This window comes from Salvia miltiorrhiza, chromosome 1 (assembly GCF_028751815.1).
Source record: "Salvia miltiorrhiza cultivar Shanhuang (shh) chromosome 1, IMPLAD_Smil_shh, whole genome shotgun sequence".
Lineage (NCBI taxonomy): Eukaryota > Viridiplantae > Streptophyta > Magnoliopsida > Lamiales > Lamiaceae > Salvia > Salvia miltiorrhiza.
Genome location: NC_080387.1, coordinates 13886316 through 13912049, shown reverse-complemented (window position 1 = coordinate 13912049; position 25734 = coordinate 13886316).

Here is a 25734-nt window from a genome sequence, read left to right as displayed (position 1 = left end):
AATATGAGTGTTCAAAGAATCCCAGAAATTCGCAAAATCAGGAGAGAAAAGGCAACGATCCAGAACAGACTCCACATGCGACGGAAGATTACGTCTACCACACCAAGTAAAAAACAGCCCCGTGGTGTTAGATTCTATCATCCCCGAAGCAGCAATAAAGTCACCAAACTCCCTACATGAAGTACTATTGGGGAGACAAATGCTTTTTCTTTCATGGGCACCTTTAACTGCATTAAAGTCCCCGATAAAAATTGTTTTCTCCACAATAAAAGTCACCAAATCTATCCACAGAAGACGACGTTCAGAATAAGAGTTAGCTCCATGAATAAACGCGGCCCGAAATAAAATATTCTTCCAGGAGCAATAAATAATAATGGTTTGACTAGAAGAGAAGACCAAAGTAACAGTAGCTTGCGGAATCGCACAAACCCAAATATTCGGACTCTGTCCTTGCCTAACATTCTGAAAAACCGGGAACCGACCGATGGAATTCCAGAAAGCAGTGGGGATCTTTGAGAAATCATTCTTAGGTTCGTAAATACCCATAAGAATAGGAGAAAATCTCTTACAATGGTCATGCAGGGCTCGACGAGTTTCCTCGTTGAAACCCCTAACATTCCAAGAAATAATATTCATTGATTATTGATTTCTGATGCTGAGGAGTTATCCTCATTCTCGACTTCATCTGCCCAACTTTGTTGAGCAACGTTCGACATAGAGCGCATGTGTGGGCTATTAGAAGAATCAATCACAAAAGCCCGAGGTTGCCTTCCAGCTGCATGAGCGATGCTCAACTGTTCATTCACGATATCAATCCCATGCTTACTCGACTCCTGCTTAATTCGACCTTTACTGGATTCAACAGCTCGAGTCTTCTTAGGCTTGTTTAAGTCCTTGCCGATGACAGCCAGTTTCGCATTAGAACGCAAGAGACGTTTCATACACCTGCTCCGTATTTTTACCAATTACCGTGTCCATCTTTGCTTGGAACTTTGAGGCTTCAATCTGTTTTGCTGCATTTATCTTTTCTTTCTCCTTAACCCATTCCAATTCCTCATTAACAATGTTGGTGACAGCTTCCACAAACTGTGTTTTCGTCATATCTTTTTTTGTCTCCAGAATTTGTTGTGTCTGTTCTTCATCTTCTTCATCACTAGTCTCCAGACCCTCCACGAATTCTTGCTTTTCGTAATTTCCCTTGGGAGTTATAGCATCATCCTTCGCTTCGCCAGAGGATGTAGCAACCTCCTTAGTTGGCGCCTCCTGAAACGCCTCTTGACCAGGAGCAACAACCTTATGCGCTTCCTCTTGATTATGGTTTTCCAAATCCACCACGTCCAGCGCTTCAAAAGAATTCTTTGTCGACACCTCCGTATCCTTAGCACGTTGCCAAGACTTTCCAGTTTTACTCTCCTTATTCTTTTCATTGACGGTCATGTTCTTATCATTTACGCCCGTGCTCTTCACCTCCTTCCCAGAGAGATCCTTGCGCTTCTCTTCCAAACCCTGAACCTCTTTTTGATCCTTATTGTTCCTGCATTTATCTGAAGAGTGTCCCACGTTTCTGCAAACCCCACAGAAATACGGTAAATTTTCATAAACAAATTCAATCTCAAAAGAAGCTGGCCCCCTATTCACTTTCAAAGAATAGATAATTTCCTTAGTCATGTCGATCTCCATAAGCACCCTAGCAAAATGGCCCACCGATCCCAAGAAAGTAGAGCCGTCAATTTTGATCGGCGATCCCACCGATCGTGCTATTCCCGCTATGACCTCCACGTGCCATATTTCATGTGGAAGATAATAAATCCGCATCCACACTTGAGATAAAGACGCCGATTCCTTGTAAGGGTTGAAGAGGGGAGTCCACTCTCTGATTTTGAGAATTCCAGTTCTTAATTTCCAGAAAGCTTTAGATTTAGCCAGAGCCAAATCCCTTTCGCCAGAGAATCTGAGGGTAAAATATCCCTTGCCAATCGGTATTACCTGCCAAGGTTCTGAGATGGTCCAAATGGCTTGCAGCTCCGTCTGAATGTCCTTAGCAGCTCTTGGCGAATCCCCTTTTTGCAGAATGAGTCTTGCATGCAGCGCAAATTTGAAACTCTGTAGTTGTTCTTGGTAGAGATCATCCGGGATGTCAAACGTGAGAATATTGTTTTTTTTAATCGGATGGAGAGAACAGAAGTCTTGTGCCAAGACGTCCGGGGGTTTAGCAATATCATCTTTGAGTTTAGCAGAATAGGAAACCCTAGGTATGTTCGTGTTTGTTGGCAGCGTAGGGCGCTTGTTCTCTGGAGCCGATTTCTCAGACCTGTCATCTTTCTCCGAGGGAAGGGCTGGTGTTGTTTTCCGGCTAACCGATTTTCCGTTAAGTGTCAAAGGATCCACCAAGGGCTCAGAACTCGGCGACGATCTCGAAAAGTTATTCGAGACAACAGGAAAATCACGATTCGAAAGGAGCTCCATGAGACTCAACAGCAAAGAGACCGCCGGTCCCGGTGAAGAGATCAGCGGAGGAGAAGTTTGGAGACGGCGGCGTCGTAGGGTTTCATCAGCGTGCTTTCAAGGTTAATTGATAAACTCGAACTTTTATTCATCTTTTTCTGAGCTGTATAATATATGAGTTGTAGCAACTATAGCTCGTTCTTTGAAATAAGAATTATCGTAGACATTATTAGGATATGATGAATAATCACTTGAAATAATGTCACTTATTGGATCTTCAAATGATTTAATCAATAAATTCTCAAATAGATCTACTTCAACTCATCTTTTAAAGTCTCGTATTCTTAGTGGATCGTAACACTGCTCAATTCAGTCATTAATAATTTAATATACAGACATAATGATCAAAAAATAATAAATAAATAAACATGTTATAAGTCCATTATAAATATAAATTTATCAATATCAATATTTTAGTAATTTTATTTACGTTTATTGAATATTTTATATATTCATATAACCAGCACCTATAATATATTTAAGAGATAAAAAGCATAACTAATACTTTACTTGGACAATAGAAAAAATTACAGTAGAAAATATATGCGTGATCTAGAGTGGACGAAATAAAAAATTATTTCCAAAAATAATAATGTAATTTTGGTGGGAAAACAATATAACTTACTATTTCTAATATATATATATATATATATATATATATATATATATATATATATATAAGGGAGGGCTGCAGTGAAAACACTTCTTAAAATATAAATATAAACGTTTTTTAATGTATGTAATTTATCCAACATGGTTACGAATTCATCCAACAGAGTTACGAATTGCGAAAAATAAATTTTTGTTACCTTTGGGATTCGAACTCAGGACCACGAATTCATCTAACAGGGTTACGAATCAACCGTAGATCTTGATGATCTAAGGGCTGAAAATCATTTATATTTTATACACTTAAGAGTGTTTTTATTCTAGCCCTCCCCTATATATATATATATATATATATATATATATTATAGGGTTAGGTTTTATATATATAGGCAAAGGTTCAATTGAGAAGCTTAAATATAGTGAGAATTGAGAAGTAATCACAACCCTCCATCTTAGTTGATCCTACGGTTGATAATTTCCTAAAATTCGCCAGCCACTAAATCATGAAAGGTTACGTAGCCGTCAACACATAGTTGTTCCTTCATCTTCAGACTACCACTATCACGAATCGAAAAGCCGAAATACTATCTCCATCTCCCCAACCAACGGCCGTAACATCCTTCGGCAACCAACGTCGTATTCCCGATGTAGCAACCGGCCGATTTACGGCCCCTATTTCTCTCTCTCCCTACTGTAACGGAGAGCCGAGAAACCACCATCGTGTAGTCCATTCTTCCACACACACAGACGACTAAGCCGACAGCCTCCATGGCCGAACACCATCACGAAACGACAGAAAAACCACTCGGCGAGCAACATAACAATCTGCAACAAACTTATTGATTCAGTTTATTTAATGTTGTATCATAAAACAATAATCCTAAGGCCTAATTGATTTATATTCAAAATAACTGTTTATATTCCAGTCTCGTCGAACCTGGTTCATATTTTGTTGAACTTATCCATTACTGTAATAAACTTTAATGGGTTTTTATTCAACTTATTTTATGCTGTAATGACTAATTGAACAGGAGCTTAAGTGGGCTTCCTTCGCTGGCTCGTTTCTACGCCGACCGGCCACTAGGCCGTGAGCCGTCAACACGTAGTCATTTCTTCATCATCAGGCTACCACTATCACGAATCGAAAAGCCGAAATACTGTCTCCATCTCGCCAACCAACGAACGCAACATCCTTCGGCAACCAACGTCGTATTCTCGATGTAGCAACCGGCCAATTTACGGCCTCTATTTCTCTCTCTCCCTACTGTAATGGAGAGCCAAGAAACCACCATCGTGTAGTCCATTCTTCCATGCATTAGGTTCGACAAACAGATCTTTGCTGCTGACAAACAATACCGATGATAAAAAATACTTCGAATCAAACATTCAATCTGCCCGCATATGGATTTATAATGGTTTCAATATCATTTTTGCCAAAGAAGGTTACCTTGTTTAATCGATTTTGGGAGACAAAAAATTTGAGCAGTAAATTACCTTCATCATCATTGCGATCCATATCTTTAATCTTCGAAGGTCATATGACGGTGAAAGCAAAAAATGGAGCAAATCATTTCGAGGAACGGACGAAGAGCAATTCGTTGAAAGAACCATCTAATATCAGTCTAGAATTTGGTTGCGGAAACTCTGGGATATGAGAAATCTTTCCTTAATCATATTGCTCCAAAAGTAACGATTTTGACCTTCTCGGTTTATTAGATTATTTTTTGCACAATAATCAATCAATTATGGTTAGTTGGATCATTTTCAATCAATGTACTAGATTCATTCTTAATTCTTAATTTAAAGGAGTGTTTTCTATTGAACTGGATCCTAAAGGTGAGTTCAAATAAAAACTAATTTTATTGTTTTATTGTAAGAACATAGAACCAATCTTGTCCATCTATTTTGAATTTTTAATGGTTGAAATTAATTTCAGTTTTTACTTTTTTTAAATATTTTCTTATAATTTATGGAGTGTTATTATTATTAAATTGAGATTTTACACAAAAAAGAAAGAGAAAACGTGATCAAAACCCTTGAAAGCACAAGACTCCATACTAAGGGCCCGAGCCTCGAAAAAAGAGAGCTCGCTATCAAAAGAAATCAACAAAAGATGCCTAACAAACACACTAAGAAAGATAACACATGATATCCTTAAATAAACGAAAAAATGTAGCACGCCAAGTGTTTGAGAAAGATCCCCAGCCGCAAAAATCATCTGCCAATGAAGTGTATCAGCTGTGGGAAGGGTGTCACCAACTCCACTTCATCCGATCATCGTCTGTTGGTGATATTATTCATAGCACGAAAATAATCGTTGTTGCAATGATCAACAACATAATTCCTCTGCTGATACCCCGCATCCACCACTTTTCTGAGATGACATTTTATGTTATCTTCTAGCACAAGACCTGTAGCATGTTGCACATACTTACTTCCCATATCCTTTGGTGGATGACCCCGTCCGCGCTTCGACGGTGCCCGTGATGTCTCAAGTAACAGTTGCGTTCCTTGACTAACCTGTTCCTTCAACCTGTTAATTCGGTTAGCATTTTCCAGCTCTAGAAGGTCTTTAGCTGCAGAGACCTTCTCCGCCACTGGAGCCGTATCATTAGCATAAATAGTTGGCGTCCTCGATCATGGCATGGTGCTGATGAGTGTCTCGAGCTTCTGTGCCCTCATAGGATTCTCCATAGTTGTCAAAGCTATGCGGTTCTTCTCAGTCTCTCTTGACGAGTCTGATGAGGACTAGAATACTCATCAGCGCTGTGCTTAGCAATACAAGAACATCTTACTTGATTACTATTATTGTTATTATTATTCTTATTGAACGAAGTCAACCAGCGCAAGTTTAATTGAAGACCTCAGATAATAAAGGGACTCGGCAGCGCAGATGAAGGGACTTGGTAGCGCAGACGAAAGGATTCGGTAGCGCAGACGAAGGGACTTGGCGGCGCAGACTACCCAAGTTACTTGGCAGCACATACTCGCCTACGCAGCTCAAGGGAGCTACTCAACACGGGCAACGAAGGACAGCGCAGATGGGTCAAATCAAGACTAAAGTGTATTAAGGCATTAAAGGGCCTAAATCTAATTATTAGAGTTCATGGGCCTAAGGCCTTTAGGGCTCACTCTCACATCTATAAATAGAAGGTTTAGCATTAGCATTGGGGGATCATGATTTATTTCTAAGAAATGCTTGTAAAATGTAATTATCTCGAAGTATAGTGGAAGAACTCGAAGATCTCCCGTGGACGTAGGTCTTAATGACCGAACCACGTAAATCCTGTCTCGGTTATTGCTTTTTAGATTAGGCGTTGGTTTAATGATTCACCAGAGTCCACCACCGCGGGCTCTGGTGAATTCACCGCAACATCAAATTGAATAGACTCTTCCATAATCCTTTCCTCGTCATTAGGATAAATTGGCACTAGAATGGCGTCAAAAATATCCGGCCCAAAAATCTTTCTTCAAGTCTGATTAGGGAGAGCCTCATCAGTATTCAAAATGCTAAAGCGGTTATGATCTTATCGGTTAGTGTGAACAGGCTTCTTGTTGCTCTGGTTGTTAGATATTTGAGAACCTAAAGGCTTCGTACATACCACGCCTTGGGAGTGATAAGGCCGCATGTTGCTCTGATTGTCAGATTTTGGAGATTTCGGGCATTCCATAACATTGTGTCTTTCATCAGGATTGTTATCATCAGGGTTCACAGGTTTCCATTGTTTGTCAATAATAACAGGCGCATATTTCTCTATTTCTATAGGGATAGAAGTAGGAGCCTTGCCATTCATCTCCTTTATAGCATCATCCTTAGATTTACGACACTTATCTTGAGAATGGCCTGTAATTTTGCACCGAGGGCAATACAACGGTAAATTTTTAAAACTGCATTCGACATGGAAAGAGTAGTCACTTCCATTAATAAGGAGAGAATCTATCAGGGGCTTCGACATGTCTATTTCCACTAAGAGCTGGGCGTAATGACCCATATATCGGCTGATAGATGAGCCACCTAACTTCAGAGGATGTCCCATAGCACGTCCAATATCAGCGACCCTTCCAAATGCCAATACTCGATAGGGAAATAGCATAATCGAAGCCAAACATGAGCGAAGGCCGAATTATCCTTGTACGGATCAAAGTTTCTGACCTATTCCTGGAGCCGAATATAACCAGTAGAAATCTCCAATATCGGTTTGTTCTTGGTGACCATCTTATCATCGTTACTCTGAAATTTGAGTGTGAAGTAACCCTTACCCATGGGAATAAGTTGCCACAACGAAGATATCTTTTAGGCATTCTGCAGCTCGTTCTTGATACCCAGGTAGGTCTAGGTTTGTCGCCCTTTCGAAGCATGATTCTCCCAATTAAGGCATGCTTGATTTCATTAAGTTGTTGCTGATAGAGTTCTGGTAGGATCATAAGAGAGACAAAGTCGCCTTCTTTAGTTGGACGTAACACATGAAATTTGTGTGCCGCCAAATCGGGCTTCGGACCGTCGTAGGGGCGATGACGACAACATAGGACCCTTTTAGAAGAGAAGAGGCATCGCCGACATGAGAAGGTGTGTCATGCGAATTGGACGCAACAACGTGTGTATCTTTTTGCAGAAAGGAGTTAGAGTTCATAGGTGAACATATCTTTTAAGGGTTTCCAACACGCGGCCACTGTGGTTCAAAGCTTGATGAGATGAGAGGAAGGTTGAGATTGTTTCGAGGTGGCGAGCCACGATCAAAGCGAGCGCCGAAATCCATCTGTCACAGCCCGACCAAAGCTAAGTATAGTTAAGCCGGGGGAAAGTGTGACATGGGAAAGGAGTAAGAAAATGAAAATGAAAATAGATTTCAATAATATTCATTAACCCGCTAAAATAATATTTTACCATAATATTTGGTAATCATAGGCAATCACTTCTACAACTCACGAGTAGACAACTTACAATAACACCATGACAAGTTATCTAAGTATCAAGTGACATAATTCTCTAAGTTATTAGTTTAAAATCTTTACAACACATCAATAAAGTAAATTACACTAAGTGTTGCAGCGGAATAACTTAAAGTGGATTACATGTATGAAGACATGAAATCCTGAGCCTAATTTATTACTTAGACATCAAAGGCTTTGCTTTGCTCTTTTCCATCTGCATCACAGCTTAACCTGCATATTTAGAAACTATATGCAGGGTTGAGTACCATAAAACACTCAATGGGAACATGCCAAAAATAACTTGAAAGCTTGCTCTTACAACTATATATATTGAACTTGTCTTCTCAAGAATCACACAGGAGTTTTATTAAAATAATTGGTGCATGCAAAACTGTAAAACTTTTCTGTAATAATCATAAACTTCATATGCGTCTGCAGACAATTAACTTGTATGTGTCATATCTACGCATCATATAACTTTAAGTGTTGAGAAGGAGGCTTCCTTCACAAACACAGTAATCATCCCGAAGGCTCTCTATCACAATAACCGGCCAACTCGCTCGATGACTCACGGTCACAACTATGTGCACAAATCCTTAGTGGCAATAAGTCCAGCATAGGGTCGATATCGTCTATCTCTCGTGGATGGTAACATACAAGCTCATAAAATTTTTGGCAAGTCAATAACTTTAATGTAACTTCATTCATATAAACATCATTAAATAGCGCGCACTTCAAATTCTGAGTTTAGAAAGCCCAGGTGATCGTGGTCTGACGACACAGGTAATTCTGAAGTAATGTTTCACCTTTCCCCCTTGTTAGGGATGGCAATCTACCCGCGAGTAGCGCATATCCGCGAAAACCCGAACCCATTAGGGTGGGTTTGGATACCATTTGATATCCACGGATAGTTTCGTGGGTGCAATTCACTATCCATTTAGTTCGTGGGTATGGGTTTGGATACCTACTATCCATACCCGCGAAACCCGTTTACCCGCGAAAAATACCCGCCAATTACCCGTCAATTACCCGTCAAATATCCACAAAAAATTCTATAAAATATGGGCTTTGAATATATATTTTGAAATTATGGGCTAGTATTTCTACTGTCAAGCAATTATAGACATTGTTCTTTGTTAGATTTTATATTTTAGTTGATGAATTTGAACATTGTTCTTTGTGAATTTGAATTTAAACATTGTTCTTTGTGGATTTGAACTATGCTATTTGTGTTGATTTTTTTTCTATTAAATTTGTTGTAAATTTATATTTAAATTCTATTTCGTGGGTATCCGGCGGCGGATAACGGGTATCCGGCGGATACCGGGTATCCGGTGGATACCGGGTGACGGATATCCGTCGGATAGCGGGTTCGCGGATACCCGACGGGTAGCGAGTATCCGCGGGTAGTGGGTTTGGATACCATTTGATATCCATGGATAGTTTCGTGGTTAGCAACCACTATCCATTTAGTTCGTGGGTATGGGTATGGATAGTCACTATCCGTACCCGTCGTACCAGATTGCCATCCCTACCCCTTGTCTATGACCTTCAATATAAATTAACTACCTAAATAAATAATGAGGAAAGAAAAGGTGGGTTTGATTTAAAAAGAGTACTTATGTTGGTCTTAAGGTGATAGGTCTATTGAAAATTTTGGTATGACCGTATGAAGACTAGTTGTTATTTGGAAAACTTACAATTATTACCAACATAGACTTAAACTGTGATAATCATAACTATACTCATACTAATTTAATAAATAACCATTAACTAAAATAATTCTACATATTTAGGCAATTTAATTAATCAATCTAATTATTAGTTAATAATCCCTTATACATAACTATTAGGCTAAACAAATTAAACTCATAATCTCATTTACTACCAAGGCCCAACAACAATATATATCAACAAACCTATTAGGAAAAATAATAAGCCCATCACTGGCCCAAGTATCATTTAAACCCAACTGAATTAGTTACTTAGATTTAATAAATTAAATTAAAATAATATGCTAAATCTATAATCTTCTTGTAAACTAGAAGAAATCAGATAACACATCTCTCTCACACGCATACACTCTCCCTGTGTTCTCTCTCTCTCTCTGCTCTGCCGTCTCTTTCTCTCCCTCTCTCTCTAGCGAGCGTCACCGGTTCTCGTCGCCTCCGACGCGGCAAGGTCGCCACCTTTTCTTCCTCCTCTCTTTTCTTCCATATTTCTTCTCCTAACTAAAGTCCCCAATTTCCAGGTTTTCTGCCTCCCTTTCCTTTCTGAATTTCGCCCCTCCGGTGAGTCCTACCACCGCCGCCGCCATCACACCGCCGCCCCTGCCTCAAGTAACCCCTCTCTCTCTCTCTCTCTCTCTCTCTCTTGTTCACTACGGCTGCTGCGAGCCATGGTGGCGCATGCACCACCGGCGGTGCCGCTTCTGCTCCCTCTCTCATCCTCGCTCACTCCGTCTCCATCTCCCTCTCACATTTATCTTTTCCTATATCTTACTCTCTATCTCTTTCATTGCTCAATCTCCCTCTCTCTCTCTGTGCTGTTGGCAGCCACCGCAGACTGCCGTGGCGCAGGCAGCGCCGATGATCGCCGGCTCCAGTCGCACCTTCGCCACAGTGGCTAGCGATTGCTGCTACCGCCAGTCCGCATCGGAACCGGATCAGAACCGCGAACCGTGCGCCAGAACCTTGAACCGTCTCTTTTTTTGGGCCTGGCAGTTTGTAGCCTGCTTTTGCAACCTTCTTTTGCTGCAAAAAATTGATGGGAACGGCTACAGCTCAAATTTGCAGTCCAATTTGAATTTCAAATTCAAATCCCAAACTCCCCCCAAATTCACCTCAAATTCTTCCTATATATAAATACACACCCTTAATTTCCTTCATTTTCCTCACACCAACTATCATCTCTCTACTCTTTCTCTGCAATTCTCTCTACTAAAGCTCTCTCTCTATTACTCTCTTTCTGCATTTATCTATACTATAGCTCTCTCTCTATTACCCTCTTTCTATAAGCATTCCTTATATACTCTCTCTTTATTACTCTCTTGCTTTAAACATTCTCTCTACTATTCTTCCTTCTTTCTTTTTGCATCCTCACTACAAAAATGACTTTTTTCGGTTTTGGCTCTGGTAGTAGTGGTGGGCAAGGGCAAAACACCTGTTGATTACGATGCTACCATTGGAAATAGACCCAGCGCCCCTCGTCGTCTACGTGGGGTTGTTATTCGAGATGATCCTAATGAATCAACCTACATTGGAAGTGAGGATCCTACTTCTCGAGTTCGAAGGGTGCCCAATCGTCAGGAACGTGAAGAAATAGAGGAGGCACAAATTCGTGCCGATGTGGAAATGGCGGCACACCTTGCTCAACAACAATCCGATGAAGAAATTTCATCCACGTACCAAACGCAACAAGACGATTCGATGCCATTGATTTGGAGGACGAGATGGACGAGTTTGGAGTTGGCCATCGGGCTAAACAATCAATGGCGGGGAAGAAGGAACAAGCTCCGCGTTCCAACATCTTCATGGTGTGCTTAAAAAAAGAACAAGTAAAAGATCCCGATACCGGCAAAACAATCACAAAGGCCGTTTGCAACCTTTGTGGGAAAGCCTACACTTTCACCTCGGGGGCGACTATGGCACCTTAAACAAGCACATTAGAAGTGTGCATCCTCCCAACAAAGGTAAACAAACGCAACTCACCTCCACCCTCGGCGAGCAAGGTAAGCCCGAAATCTCTCTCTTTAAGTTTAACGATATTGTTGCTAGGGAAGTTATGGCTAAATTTGTTAGCACAGAATCTCTTGCTTTTTGATTTGCCGATAGCATGAATTTTGAAAATTCTATGAAATTAGCATATTCCTTTAGCTAAAAGAATACCACGTACAACTATGACTAGGACTGTCGCAGCCCGATTCCCAAACGCTAGTAATAGCGGGGTATGAGTATCGATACGACTAAAATAATTGAATAAAGGACATCACAACTAAACTGAACATCGGCGCGGAAGCTTACATCAAAACATGCTAAGGCAAAACATCATAAATCGACTCAAGGGTATAAATATCAGGAATGATATAACTTCTTGAATATCAGGAATTTCAAGAGGAAAAACAAAGTAGGTAGAGCTTATTTTCCATAAGGAAGTATAATATCAAGAGTGCCACAGCAAAAGGCGTAACAATTATATGTATGAAGACATATAATTGCGAGTACATTGCTTGATTTGAAAGGATTAGTGTATCATCTCACTAAGGTTTTATCAACATCCAAAAGGAAATCAAAGTACATCGTCCTTAAGACTCTAACATCAAGGAAAACAGCAAGGAAACTTCATCAACGAAACAGACCCCACCAGCACCAGTCCAATCTCGCTCCAAAGCTTAGCCTGCACATTTAGAAATATATGCAGGGCGTGAGTAATAATACTCAGTGGGCAAACGCCGAAGAAAAACATCAAAGGCGCTCTTAGAGCTATATGTTTGAAGCTTGCCATAACATCAGCAATGCACAGAAGTAAAGTTTGCGTAAATTAATCTGTGCATGCAGTTTTCATAATCATAACATCATGTGTAAACGACTGCAGTCAAATATTTTAACATGTATGTACCACACCTACAACAATCATCATTATTATCAATATCGAGAAGTAGGCCTCCCTCTCGAGTACCGTGACTGGCCGACCCGAAGACGGCTCACAGTCACCTCTGTGCACAAAATCCCGCTTGTGGCAGGACCGAATTCGTCTCATCAGTAGAGGGTAACATACAAGTTCAACATCAAAAATTGGCAAGTCAAACAGTTCATAAACATCATTTATCTCAACATTTGATAAACTCATAAATATCATCAATTCATTTCTTGAAAGCTCGTACGATAATCGTATACTCAAAATATTGCCCACCTGGAGTCCTTCGCTTAAGCTCGGATAGGAACAGGTGACTTACTTCTTCGTTTCGCTCGGATCTTCATGAGTCATCAACATCATCACGAAAGTTCATGTGATAAAACAAATCTCAGTTAGAACTCATACCAAAATCCAACTCATCTCAATTAATGACTTCTCGCTCAACGTCTAATTACCCAGTAAAACTAAATCCCTAGGTATACTCAACTTCTAAGGATTCTCACGTCTTAATCTCGATTTAACTCTCAACTCGGACCATACTCAGCAAACAAGCACATAGGCATGTAGAAACACATAAGCATACAACTCACATATAACATCTCACAAACAAGTAAACATCAATCTGACTCGGAGACCAGAGCAGAGAAATGCTCGGTGGTCAGAGTGGAAAACTCGGCAGGGCGGAGCGGAACAGCTCGGCAAAAACTGCAGAAAATACCCGCCAGGGCAGAGGAATCAAACTTGCCAAGGCAGCGAAATCATGAACTCTCTGTCGCCAGAGGAATGGCGACCGTCAGAGGAATCAAACTCAGAGGATTCAATCATCAGAGGATTCGATTTCAGAGGAATCGATTTCAGAGGAATCAACGTCAGAGGAATCGAATTCAAAGGAATCGATTTCAGAGGAATCAACATCAGAGGAATCGAATTCAGAGGAATCGATTTCGGAGGAATCAACGTCAGAGGAATCAACGTCAGAGGGATCAAACGTCAGAGGAATCGAACTCGCTGGCAGGGCAGCGGGGAAACGATTTCTCGGTTCCGAGAAATCAAACATCAGAGGAATCCAAAAAGCCAGAGCAGAGGAATGACTTCTCGGCTGAGTAAAGCAAGACTCAAAACAGAACGACGCAGTCAAGAGCAACTCTAAACTTCATCAATCTTTCCATTCACAAAAATCATCAGACACTCTCAAACATCAAAATACTTATCATGCTTCATCATAACTCACTCACGAACTCTTTAACTCTAATATCATCAAAAACACGTAACTCTTTCATACGTTCTTACTCAATCATCAAAACATCATTCAAGACATAAATCACAGATTTTTCCCAAATTCTTACGTCGAACTAAATTTTTGTAAAAACTCATATCTCAAGACTCAGTTTTGCAAAACACATCTTAAACATCTCAAATCATCACACATAACACATTACTCACCCCAGTTTTCGAAAAGAACCAGAAAGATTTTTAAAAGGGCATGAACCCTATTTTTCGAAAATGAAGAAAAAGACGGTGGGGGAGTTTCTCATTCTTCAAACATCTTAATACTCACATAAATCACCACATACTTCTCACAACAAGTCTAGACTCCAAAAAGCAGAACACTTACTCAAAGAGTTTCAAGAAAAAGGCGTCTTTTCTCGATTCTTCCGGTTAGAACTCAACAAATCTTCTTGAAACAAGCGTGGAAAGTGTTTAAGGCTAGATTTATCGGAGTATTCTGTCTCAGTTGTGATTGGTGAAGCTTCGAGCTTAGTCTCCAATGGAGGAGAGAAGAAATATCGGGGGGGGGAGAGAGAAGGCGGTGAAGGCCGAAAATGATGAGAATGACCGAAAGAGAGAGGGACTCTTCGGTTTTAGCAAGATTCTTATTCCATTGGATAAGTAGCATTAAATGCTTGAATAGTGCTTTGTCTCCCCCTTAATCAACAGGTCTCATCCGGCTAATTAGCCACATGTGAGAAAGGATTAAAATATTGTTTGTGAGTGTAGGAGTGTGCGACGGTAAAATCAACACATATGCTAAGTTTTCGAAAATCATACTGACTCAAATAACATAAGTGCGCACATAATATATAAATCACATAACGTCAAACAATTTACTCACAAAATTGTCACGTTAAAACGGACCATCACTCGTCATTAATCTAATTGTCATCCTAGCTTAATCCTTTTTATAGTGATTCTAAATCACTACCTCAACTCTATCTCTCGTCTTTCATCTCATCTTATCTCAAAATTAATCAACGTCTCCATCTCATAACTCTATAATCTCGCATCTCGACATCTCAATACTCTTAGTAGTGTTAAAACACTATCTTCTAACATAAGGAAAGGTACGGGGTGTTACATCCTACCCCCCTTAAAAGAAATTTCGTCCCGAAATTTGAGTTATTCATCTCCGGGATAAAGCTCTGGGTACTTCTCTTTCATCCTCTCTTCAAGCTCTGGGGAATACATTCCCGTTAATTCCAAGTAGTCCATCAAATGTGACAATCAATTTCCTCGCTTTGTAGTCATCTAGAATTTTGTGCTCCGTAGCCATTCGAGGTTATTGGAGATTGGCTATTTTGTAACTGTTGCTTTAAACATCTGTTTACAATCATCTTTTCTTCACGTTCCCATGTTGACTCTCCTTGACCGTGATGTCCCCATTGGATTTTCACCAAAGGAATCGACTTGGTCCTCAATTGTTGGATCTTCTGGTCCAGTATAGCATTAGGTCTCTCTCTTCGTAGCTCAAAACTTGTTCCAGGGACTCTTCTTCCTGGGCGACGTGTTTTGAAACAACACATACTTTCTCAGTTGAGAAACATTGAAAACGTCTTGGACGTTCGCGAAGCTCGGAGGCAATGCTAGTTTATAGGCTACTTGGCCTACTCCTTCTAATACATCATAAGGTCCTATATATCTCGGTTTGAGTCTTTCTTAAACTCGAAACTAACACGCTCCCTAAGATAGGGAAAACTTACATAAACATCGTTTCTAACGTCAAAAAGAATCTATCAGTGATTACTCGATCATCGATTTTTCCTCCTCTCAAATTTGCTCATCGTTGTCATAACTCAAGGTATAAAGTCTCACTTCTATCGTGGAAGTAAATTCGTATAAAGTTGCCAAAGTGGCACCTCCACGTGTGACTCATCCAAAAACACCTAGCGGATGGACTCGAATTTATACGAGGTCGTCCTAGGGCGGTAAGGTGACTCAAGTCGTCTCTCAAGGAAGGCTTAGCAGGGCTTTAACTGTGCTACTCACAAGAAACATAAAGGAAACCTAAACATTCTAATCGGGTAATTGGGTCTGGCACTCTCTTTCTTTAAATCTAGGCGTAATTTAATAAAGCTTGTAAAATTATCTAGTGCAGAATCAACGGGAAGCATATAAATCTATCTAGGCGAAAGATAGGAAGCAGATTAAGAACGCAGGAAAGCCAATAACCTAGGGTTCTAAACTAGCAATCAAGAAAGCAATAATAAAATCAACAACCATAGGCAACGATTATCTAGGCGAGATAAAAGAACAAGCATTCAACTAAGGGAAAGAATTAGCCATCATTAATCCTAAAGAACTTGTAAAGAAAAGCAACACAAATTCAACTGAGAATTACGGAAACAAATCAACCAACGATCTAACTAAACTAACTAGGCAATAAGATTAACAAAGCATAAATCAATACTAAATATCATGAAGTAAACGTGTTCAATTATCTAGGAAAAGAACTCCCAAGAAAGCTTATAGAATTCGGTAAATCAATAGATAGAACTTACAATTGATTAAAGAAAACGACGATCTAGCGTAATCCGAGAGTTTCTAATGTGTTTCTCCCTACCAAAACTCTAAGAAAATAAAGTGAAAATACAGTTGGAGGCTGGATGGGTCGAGAATGGGCGCCCAAAACCCTAAAAAAATGGGTTTTAAACCCTCAAAAACGTAACTGGCAGACCGCGCAGGCGGCCATGGCCGCCCAGGCGGCGGCCGCCGCCTATGCCCTTCGCAGAATGGACACGGCGGGCGCCGCCTCCCGGCGGGCGCCGGCCACTGCAATGCGCAGCGTTTTTGTTTTGGTCCGTTCTCCCTCGTTTCAAGTCGGATTTTAGATCCGTTTTCGCCTACGAACTCGTATCGAGATGAAATTCGATTCTTCTTCAGACCATTCAACTAAATCCTGACTTTATTTTTGTCCACATATCAATCAATTTGAGCATAAAATCCTGAGACAACAAAATTAGCACAACAGCTCAAATCAATCAACTCTTGAGTGAAAGAGACCAAAATAAAAGTCAATATAAGATGTAAACACCACAAATTCATCACAAAATAGGGCTAAACAACCCCCCCACACTTAATTCCTTGCTTGTCCTCAAGCAACAATCACAACATCAAATGGAAATCCACAAGCGATTCTACTCACCAAGCAAAACACCAACAAATCCAAGTCTTTCTAGATATCTATGTTCCCAATCAAGTGTTCAAAGCTAAGGTTTAAAATGCAACAACAAGATGATACAACTCAATCCGATCAGACCCAATTCTCCGCTAGGGGTGAATTTCCTAATGCAATTTCCTTTATAATCATATCTCGTTCCTTTTTCACATTCTTTCATCTTTTCACATTTCACTCTCTTTTCTGGGGTCAAGTTATTTTTGCTCTTAATAGATAGGCCATATTTCACGAGATTGACATTTTTGGAGGTGGTCCAAAACATTCTCGTGTGGTTTCCCATGCTCATAACGATACTATTAGAGGAGCAGAGACCCAGAGCTATCAAGTACTCAACAACCAACCAAACATTTCAACACAGAGAAAGATATTAGGAAATTGCAATGAAAACACTCCCCCTAGCATCTACCGGACAAATCACGTCAAGAGTTGCTCATCAGGGTGTTGCATCCAAACATTAAACTAATTACACCACACTGGGAACATATCTATCACAAGAGACAAGGACAACAATCAACACAAATCACAAACCAGAATCGCTAGTGAACCACCATCAACATGCGATGTGTACTTTAAAACAAACATGAAATCAAGACAAGGGGACCATTCGCCCCACACAAGAAAGCCCAAGAACACAACAAAAAGACACCCACAGGATTCACAACTACCAACAAACACCCCCCCCACACTTAAAATCTGGCACTGTCCTCAGTGCAAACAAAAAGAGAGGTGAAAGAGGAAACTTCCCTAAATACCGATCCAGTGGTGAGTCTGTAGTGTCCCACGATGTCTGCCTCTCTCTCATCCATAGAACAAGCAGTCTCCAACGCAACAACCTGCACCAAACAGCAGAAGCAACAAAACACAACACAAACAAAACGAAAGAAAAACGAAACAAGAAAAAGCAAGAAAACATGGGTTGCCTCCCATGCAGCACTAGTTTTTAAGTCGCCAGCCCGACTAAGAGAACCCCTTAACCAAAATCCGATTGAAGCTCCAGATGCCTTAGCGCCCTTGTAAACACATCTTCTTGAATTGCAGCTGCGGGTCCTCCAAATGAGTCCTCCATGCTCGTATCCTGGGATGGCCCTCTATCCACACATCCCACGAGATTGAATGACCCAACCTCATCAAGCTTCTCTTCTAGGAGCAAGGCACACAGAAAGCCTTGCTCAATATCACCTTCCTCGTGCAGCTTATCTAGAGATTCCTGCTCAATGTCAGCTTCATCCTGCAAGGTAGCAAGGAATTCCTCCACAATCTCGTCCTCCTCCTGAAACTTATTAAGGAATTCCTGCACAATACAATCCTCATCCAAAGCATCAAATGTTTCAACATAAGAGCAGATTTGAATTAAGGAAGTGGGGGTAGTAGGTTTTTTATCAAAAACTGAGAATGTTACCGCTCTACCTGCCCCTACCATACTTACAGTTCCCGTACCCACATCGATGCGAGTATGGGTGGTAGCCATAAAGGGTCGGCCAAGTAGCACGAGATGCCCATTCTCGCCTCTAATCCCTTTTCCCACATCAAGTACAACAAAGTCAGCTAAAACACTAATCCCCCTCACGACTACCTCAACATCCTCGACAAAGCCTCGTGGGCTGCTAATGGAGCCGTCAGCTAGTTCTATCTTAATGTTCGTGCATTTCAGCTCTTTATTTCCCAACCTCTCAAAAATATCAAGCGGCATCAAATTGACTGCCGCGCCCAAATCAAGCATTCCCAAGACCTTTTCAACCCCTCCTAAGCTAATATCAACGATAAAGCTACCTGGATCTCCTTGCTTGGGTGGTGGTTGGTCTGGTGCAACAGTGACAGGTGGCAGTGGCTCACTGGGGCATTGGGTTGCCTTGATTGCTTGCACGGTTCTGCTTCTCCATTTCCCCGTGGTTATTGGGGTAGTTTCCTTGATTACCGCCACGACATGAGCTTGACGCGGCTGTTTGTCCTGGTTTAGGAACTTCCCAGTTGGCTGTTCTTGCTGCAGCTGATTTAGGGCTCCTGTAAGTTGCCCAACTGTAGTCTCGAGGCGCTTGATGGTAGCACTCTGAGACTCCATGTTCTGTTTGGTCATCTCCATGAAGGACTGCATGGTGTCCTCGAGAGACGGCTTCTGCGGTTGAGCTTGCTTCTGACACTGTTGGGAGGCATTCTGGTATTGCTGCTGCTGCTGAAAATTCCCTTGTTGCATAGGGAACTGTTGATACTGCTGATACTGCGGGGGCTGCTGCTGCTGATAAGCTTGAGTGTAGTTCTGCTGCTGAGCTCTCCAACCCGAATTGGAGCTTTGTTGCCCTTGATTAAAGATAGGCCTCTGTTCAAATTGAGGCCTCCCCGGATAGCTCTGAGCAGCATAGACCTCTACTTCTCCTTCAGGTGTGAATCCCCCCATGCGATGGCACGCGTTGGTTCCATGACCAAAATCGCCACATATTCCACATCCTTCTGCTGGTGGCGCGTGAACTGGTGGGGCTTCTGCCTGGTTCATCTTGAGGTGCTGAACTTGCCTCATCAATTCTGCTACTTGCTTGTGAAGCTCATTGTTGGGAGCTACTGCATTGGCTTCAACCCTCCTTCCTCTAGCTGATTTCTGTTGAGAACTCGCTACAAGTGTGTTGAAAATCTCCTTGAGCTCATCAGCTGTGTTCCGGGCAATGTTGCCCCCTGCTGTACTGTCCACCATAAACTGTGCCGTCTGAATCAATCCGTCATAGAAGAACTGCATCAACATGACAGGTGCTAACTGGTGCTGTGGGCACTGGCGGAGGAGCTCTTGGAATCTCTCCCAAGCCTCGTGGAAAGGCTCGTCAGCTCCTTGCATGAAGTTCATTATTTGGCTCCTAATCTCTTGAGTCTTGTGAATAGGGTAGTACTTGAGCATGAACTTCTCACTTGCCTCTCCCCATGTGGTGATGGAGTTCGGCGGCAGGGACAGTAACCACGTTCTCGCCCGGTCCTTGAGTGCGTAGGGTAAGCACTTGAGTCTCAACTGATCCTCGGTGAGTTCCAGCAGTGGGAAGGTCTGCACTTGGGTGCAGAAATCACGGATGAACTGCAAGGCGTCCTCACTGGGCATCCCATAAAAGAGCGGCAGCAGGTTTGAATCATTGGGCTTCAGATTATAATTCCGGACCGCCGTGGGAAGCACTATCGCAGAAGTGCTAGTGGTCCCAATAACTGGCCTGGAAAAATCTCCCATGTACTGGACATTCTGCTCCGCCATTGCTTCTTGGTCAGGATTGGGCCGAGCTTCTTCTTCTTCTTCTCCTTCAGAGTGCTCTGAAAGCGTCTCCTCAACGGCTTCCAGGATGGGATTGGAAGCAATTCTCTCTTCACAGTTTTCCTCTTGAAACTGTGATTCCACAGGGTTCCTCGAACTGGACTCGGACTCCTCCTCCAGGCTTGAAAGGACCTCACGAGGTCGGTGAATGTTGTCAAAGTAAGGCACTAGCTTTCTCTTGAAGCTACGACGACCTTGCTGTTGGATTTGTATACTGAAAGCAAGAACTTTATGCTTGTATAGAATGATTCCTGTTATTCACTATTCTTATCTCCTAGCTGATTGTGTTCATGATTGCATATATATGTTCTTTATCTCTGTATAAGTAGATTATATGGTGTGCTGTAGATCACAGAAGACCATATAATTGGAATAACCTTAAGAGATATAATATGATCACAGCCGAAATAACTCTAGGACAAGTTATTGGTTTAGGCTGCAGTATAGATGGAAGTAGTTTGTCTTGGCTACTTGTTTATACTGGTACGTCATTACGTATTGATAGGACCACAGTTTGAGATGTATTCTTCTATCTGACTTAAGTGAAGAATCAAGATCTCGGTGACTTATAAATCTTAATACTAATAAGTATTCAGATATATATGTTGACTCGTATATCACTTTGACTTACTATGGGTGAAGGTTATATACTAACTCGAGTACTCTGTATCTTGGGTGATAGCGGTTAATATATGATATTTGATTATCTGTATTAGTACCCGTATCCGGTATAGGATAATGACATCCCCTTAAGGAGCTCAATAAGGTTTATTGCGCTAAACCCTGCAGGTTGATTAAGTTCAGGCGCAATAATAAAGTTTGAGTGGTACTGCTTAAGGAATTATTAAGAGATTAATTAATTTAAGCTGTCAGAGCTCTAATTAATTAATGGATGTCGGATATTTTAAATACGGAGATTTAATAAGTCTAAATACAAGCCCCGACTCATCACCGGCAATAAAGGGGTAAGTCAGTATCGGTTCTCTAGTGGAATGAACTGATATTTATAAATTAATTATGGTCTGGGCTGACCATGGATAAATTAATTTATTTGAGGCCCATCTTTATTCCTTGTATCTGGTCCCTGGGCTGGCCCAATGTCTCCTAGCCCTAGAAGACATAAAAATCGTCCCTCACAAGAAAAGGAGCGCCCCATACGTATTTAATTATCTATTAAATACAGCTGTCAGCTCTCAGGAAAATACACTGCTAAAAATTAGGGTTTTGAGAGCAGAGAGAGGCGCAGGAACGTGAGTGGTGATTTCTGTCTTGGGAATTTCCATAGCTCGTTGTCCATCCAACGTTGGGAATTGAGCGGGATACAGTCGAGAAGATCAGAGCTGGAGTCTGAATCATTCGACGCGATCATCAACAGCTTGTGCATCCGATTCTCAAGTAAGTATTTCCTAACACCTGTATGCAGTTGTTAAATTCATAGGAGCATGTTAGGAATTAATCGTTGTATGATGAATTAATAATAATCCAAGAAACGATCATCGGGCAATTGAGTATTAATTCAATTTAATATTCCTTCAATTGGTGTCAGAGCCCATGATTAATTTCTTGGCTCTATTATTAATTTGTGTACGATTAATAATATGCGTTGTTTTTTTTAACTGCTGTTGTTCTTCGTGGCTTGTTGATTCGTGGGATACGTCGGTTTGACGTTGTAATTGTTTTTCCACCACGAGAAAATCCGTGGTTAGATTAGATTTTCGAATTGTATTCGTTTTTCTGTTGTAATCTGTAATTTTGGAGAACAAACGAAGAACACGAAGAACGGGGATGAGGATGTTTGCCGATTCAAACTTTCCGGGTGACCAGCGGGAGCCCAGCACCGGAATCAGGTTGCAGGCGGCCGCGCGAAGTGTGGCGAGACTGGGCGAGGGCTGGAAGCAGCGGGCAGGGGCGGTGTGCGCCCGGGGCTGCGCCTGCGCGCTCTGCGCGCTGCGCGCCCGGCGGGCGGCACGCTGCCGCTGCTGCCGCTGCTGTTGCCGCACGCTGGAGCCGCTGCTATCGCCATTCGTTGCTGCTGCCGGGGACGCCAAGGCCGAGTCAGGCGAGAGCTGCTGCCGACCATTGACGCTGCTGGAGGTGCCGGACCGTGCTGATGCAGCGCCGGGCTGCTGCCAGCGCCGCGACGCTGCGCGCGCCATGGCTGCTGCAGCACCGGCGTGATGCTGTGCGGCGCCGAGGGTTGCTGTGCGGCGGCTGCGTTGGAAGGTGGCGGCGCCGCTCTAAGCGGCGAAACCCTAGCAGTTCGCAAGCCCTAGCAGTTCGCGGGTCAGAGGGGTGAAGACCCGGATCCGAGGCGCGGATCCGGGTACAGTTCGCGGATCCGGGTACAAGCCAGCGGGCTTGGGCTTTTCCTTGCGAATTTGGGCTGCTGAATGGGCTTGGGCGACTGGGCCGTGGTTTTTGGGCCCAAACAAGGGCTGGATCAGTTTTTCAGCATGTTTAGGCGGTTTTTTGGGCTTTTTATTGTCCATTTTTATTTATTTTATTTTCTTTTAAAATAGAATAGATGTTGGGTTTCCACGAATGGGTCACGAAGAATTTTAATTCTTTTATTACTGTTCTTTGCATGTCGTGGTTGTTAATCCCTTATGCTCTTTACCTGCTTTTGCACATCTTTGCTTGTTAATATTTGTTTATTAATTGCGCTTAGACGAGCATGATAGTAGTTTTTGCCGTTTTCTTAAGCATGTTTTAGAATTCTGCGAGCATGATTTACATGTTGCGTTCTAGAGAAGCATGTTTAGGTTTATGTGCTTGAGCATGAACAAACCTTTTGAAAGAAAATGACTAAGCTGTTTAATAATTTTTATAGTGATTAAAAATTATTATAGGCCTCCACATGCGGTCTCTAGACAAAGTGATTGGCGGTATGAGTAAACGTCCACCCGCGTGGCTTACTTCATATTTGTTTTTCATAAGTTTGTCAGAAGAGGTTTCTATAAAAATATTTAAATTCATTAAAGTAGTGGGAGTTATACAGTAAACGTCCACCCGCGTGGCTTGCTTGTATGATTTTCACAAGTACTTTGGAGAATGATTTTAAATAAGATAACCAAAGTAATTAAATCGAAAGCGACATGGTCCGAGTGAGTATGTCAATTTTGAGAATTTAATTATTAAGGTTAAATTGTGGTCATTGCTTAGATATCATATCAAGTACAATGTACAACTCCCCGCGGAGTCCCTTCTTGATTATGATATGGTCTAGTTAAGGTGCCAACTATTAATTTCTTTTGTCAAAAGGTTAAGTTGACATGGATAGAAATTAAACGACTAGTTGAATAGTCTGGTTGAGGAGTTCGTGTGTAAACGTCCACCCGCGTGGCTTGCACATGGATTCTTTGAGCGGTTGGAGGTTTCACTAATATTGTTTTATCAAAAGGTTACAATATTATTGTTACGAACTATATGCGTTTCATGTTCTTACATGTTTATTTGTTTACTTTCAGATATGTCTATGTCTCCGATTATTAACATTCTAGCCAACAATCCTCTCATCGGTCCTAATTATACCGAATGGAAACGCCATATTATGTACATACTTGACGCTGATGAGCACAGTTTTGTGCTTACTACTCCACGTCCCGCGGCCTTAACTGATGAGTCGACTGATGCGGAACGTGAGGCGCATAAAAGGTGGCACAAGTCGAATAATATGGCCAAGTGCTATATCATGATGACTATGTCACAAACTTTGCAACTCCAGCATCAGGTCATGGATGACGCGGCTAACATCATGTTAAACCTCAAGGAGGTTTATGGGAAGTCCGAGAGGTCTGCTCGCTTTAACTTGATGAGAGAAATCTTATCTTGTAGGATGAGCGAGGGCAGTTCTGTGCACGATCATGTCATGCATATGACAAATCTGTTTGACAGGCTTGATCTGCTAGGAGGGGGTATCGAAGGCGAAGCCAAGGTCGATATCATCCTCAATACTCTCCCCAAGACCTTTGAGAACTTCCGTCTCAATGTCGTTATGAGCAAGGTCAACTATACTCTTAATGAGTTGTTGAATGCTCTAGTTGCGGCAGAGGGAGTCATAGGCTCGCGCAATGGGAAAGAGGTCCTTGTTGCTGCCAAGGGATCTACTTCTTCGTCGAAAGGCGGGAAAAAGAAGTGGAAAGGTCCAAAGGGCAAGCATGACAATGAGGCTAGTGGGAGCGGTAAAGCCAAAGCGGATGGCCCTACCGGCGGCGTGATCAAGACAACGGCCAAGGGAAAGTGCTTCAAGTGCGGCAAGGTTGGGCATTGGAAGAAAGATTGTCCAGTGCTCAAGGCAAAGGGACAAGGTACGTCACAAGTTTTAGTAACTGAAACATGTTTAGCTTCGTTTTCTACTCATTCGTGGGTAGTGGATACGGGGGCAACTGACCATGTTTGTTACACCTTGCAGGGCTTCAAGCCAACAAGGGAACTGGCAAGTGATGAGATCACCATCTCCATGGGCAATGCGTCGAAGGTCGCAGCTGTTGCTATTGGAGATTTATCTTTATGTTTTGGTGATGACATTTTAGTTTTGAGAGACATTTTATATGTGCCGGAGTTTCGGCGGAACATAATTTCTGTTTCAAAATTGTTTTTGAATGGATATTCTGTTACTTTTGATGGGGGTGTCTCTATCATGAGAGATAACAAGATTATTTGTTCTGTAATTTTGAACAACTCTCTCTATACTATTACATGTCCAATGAATAACTCTGTCCATGTTGCATCTACATCACAAATTCTTCCAAATCCAAATAAGAGGAAGTATTATTCTCATGAACAATATACACATGCGTGGCACCTAAGGTTAGGCCACATCAATCTAAATAGGATCCAAAGGCTCGTTTCAAATGGAGTCTTGAAAGACTTTCAAGCTGTTCCATTTAGAACCTGCGAATCCTGTATAGAGGGAAAGATGACGGCAAGGCCTTTTAAGGCCAAGGGGAATAGGGCCTCGCATGTGTTAGAATTGATTCACTCTGACTTGTGTGGACCGATGTCCACTAGAGCTCGTGGAGGGTATGAGTACTTCGTCACTTTCATTGACGATTACTCAAGATATGGGTATATTTACCTACTTCAACGCAAGTCTGAATGCTTTGAGAAATTAAAAGAATTCAAGGCGGAAGTGGAGAAGAGATTGAGTAAATCTATCAAGTCATTGCGGTCTGATCGCGGTGGCGAATACCTCGGGAACGAGTTCTTGCAATACTTGTCAGATTCAGGGATTACATCCCAATTGACTGCACCGGGTACTCCCCAACAGAATGGTGTAGCAGAGAGAAGAAATAGAACTCTTTTGGAAATGGTAAGATCG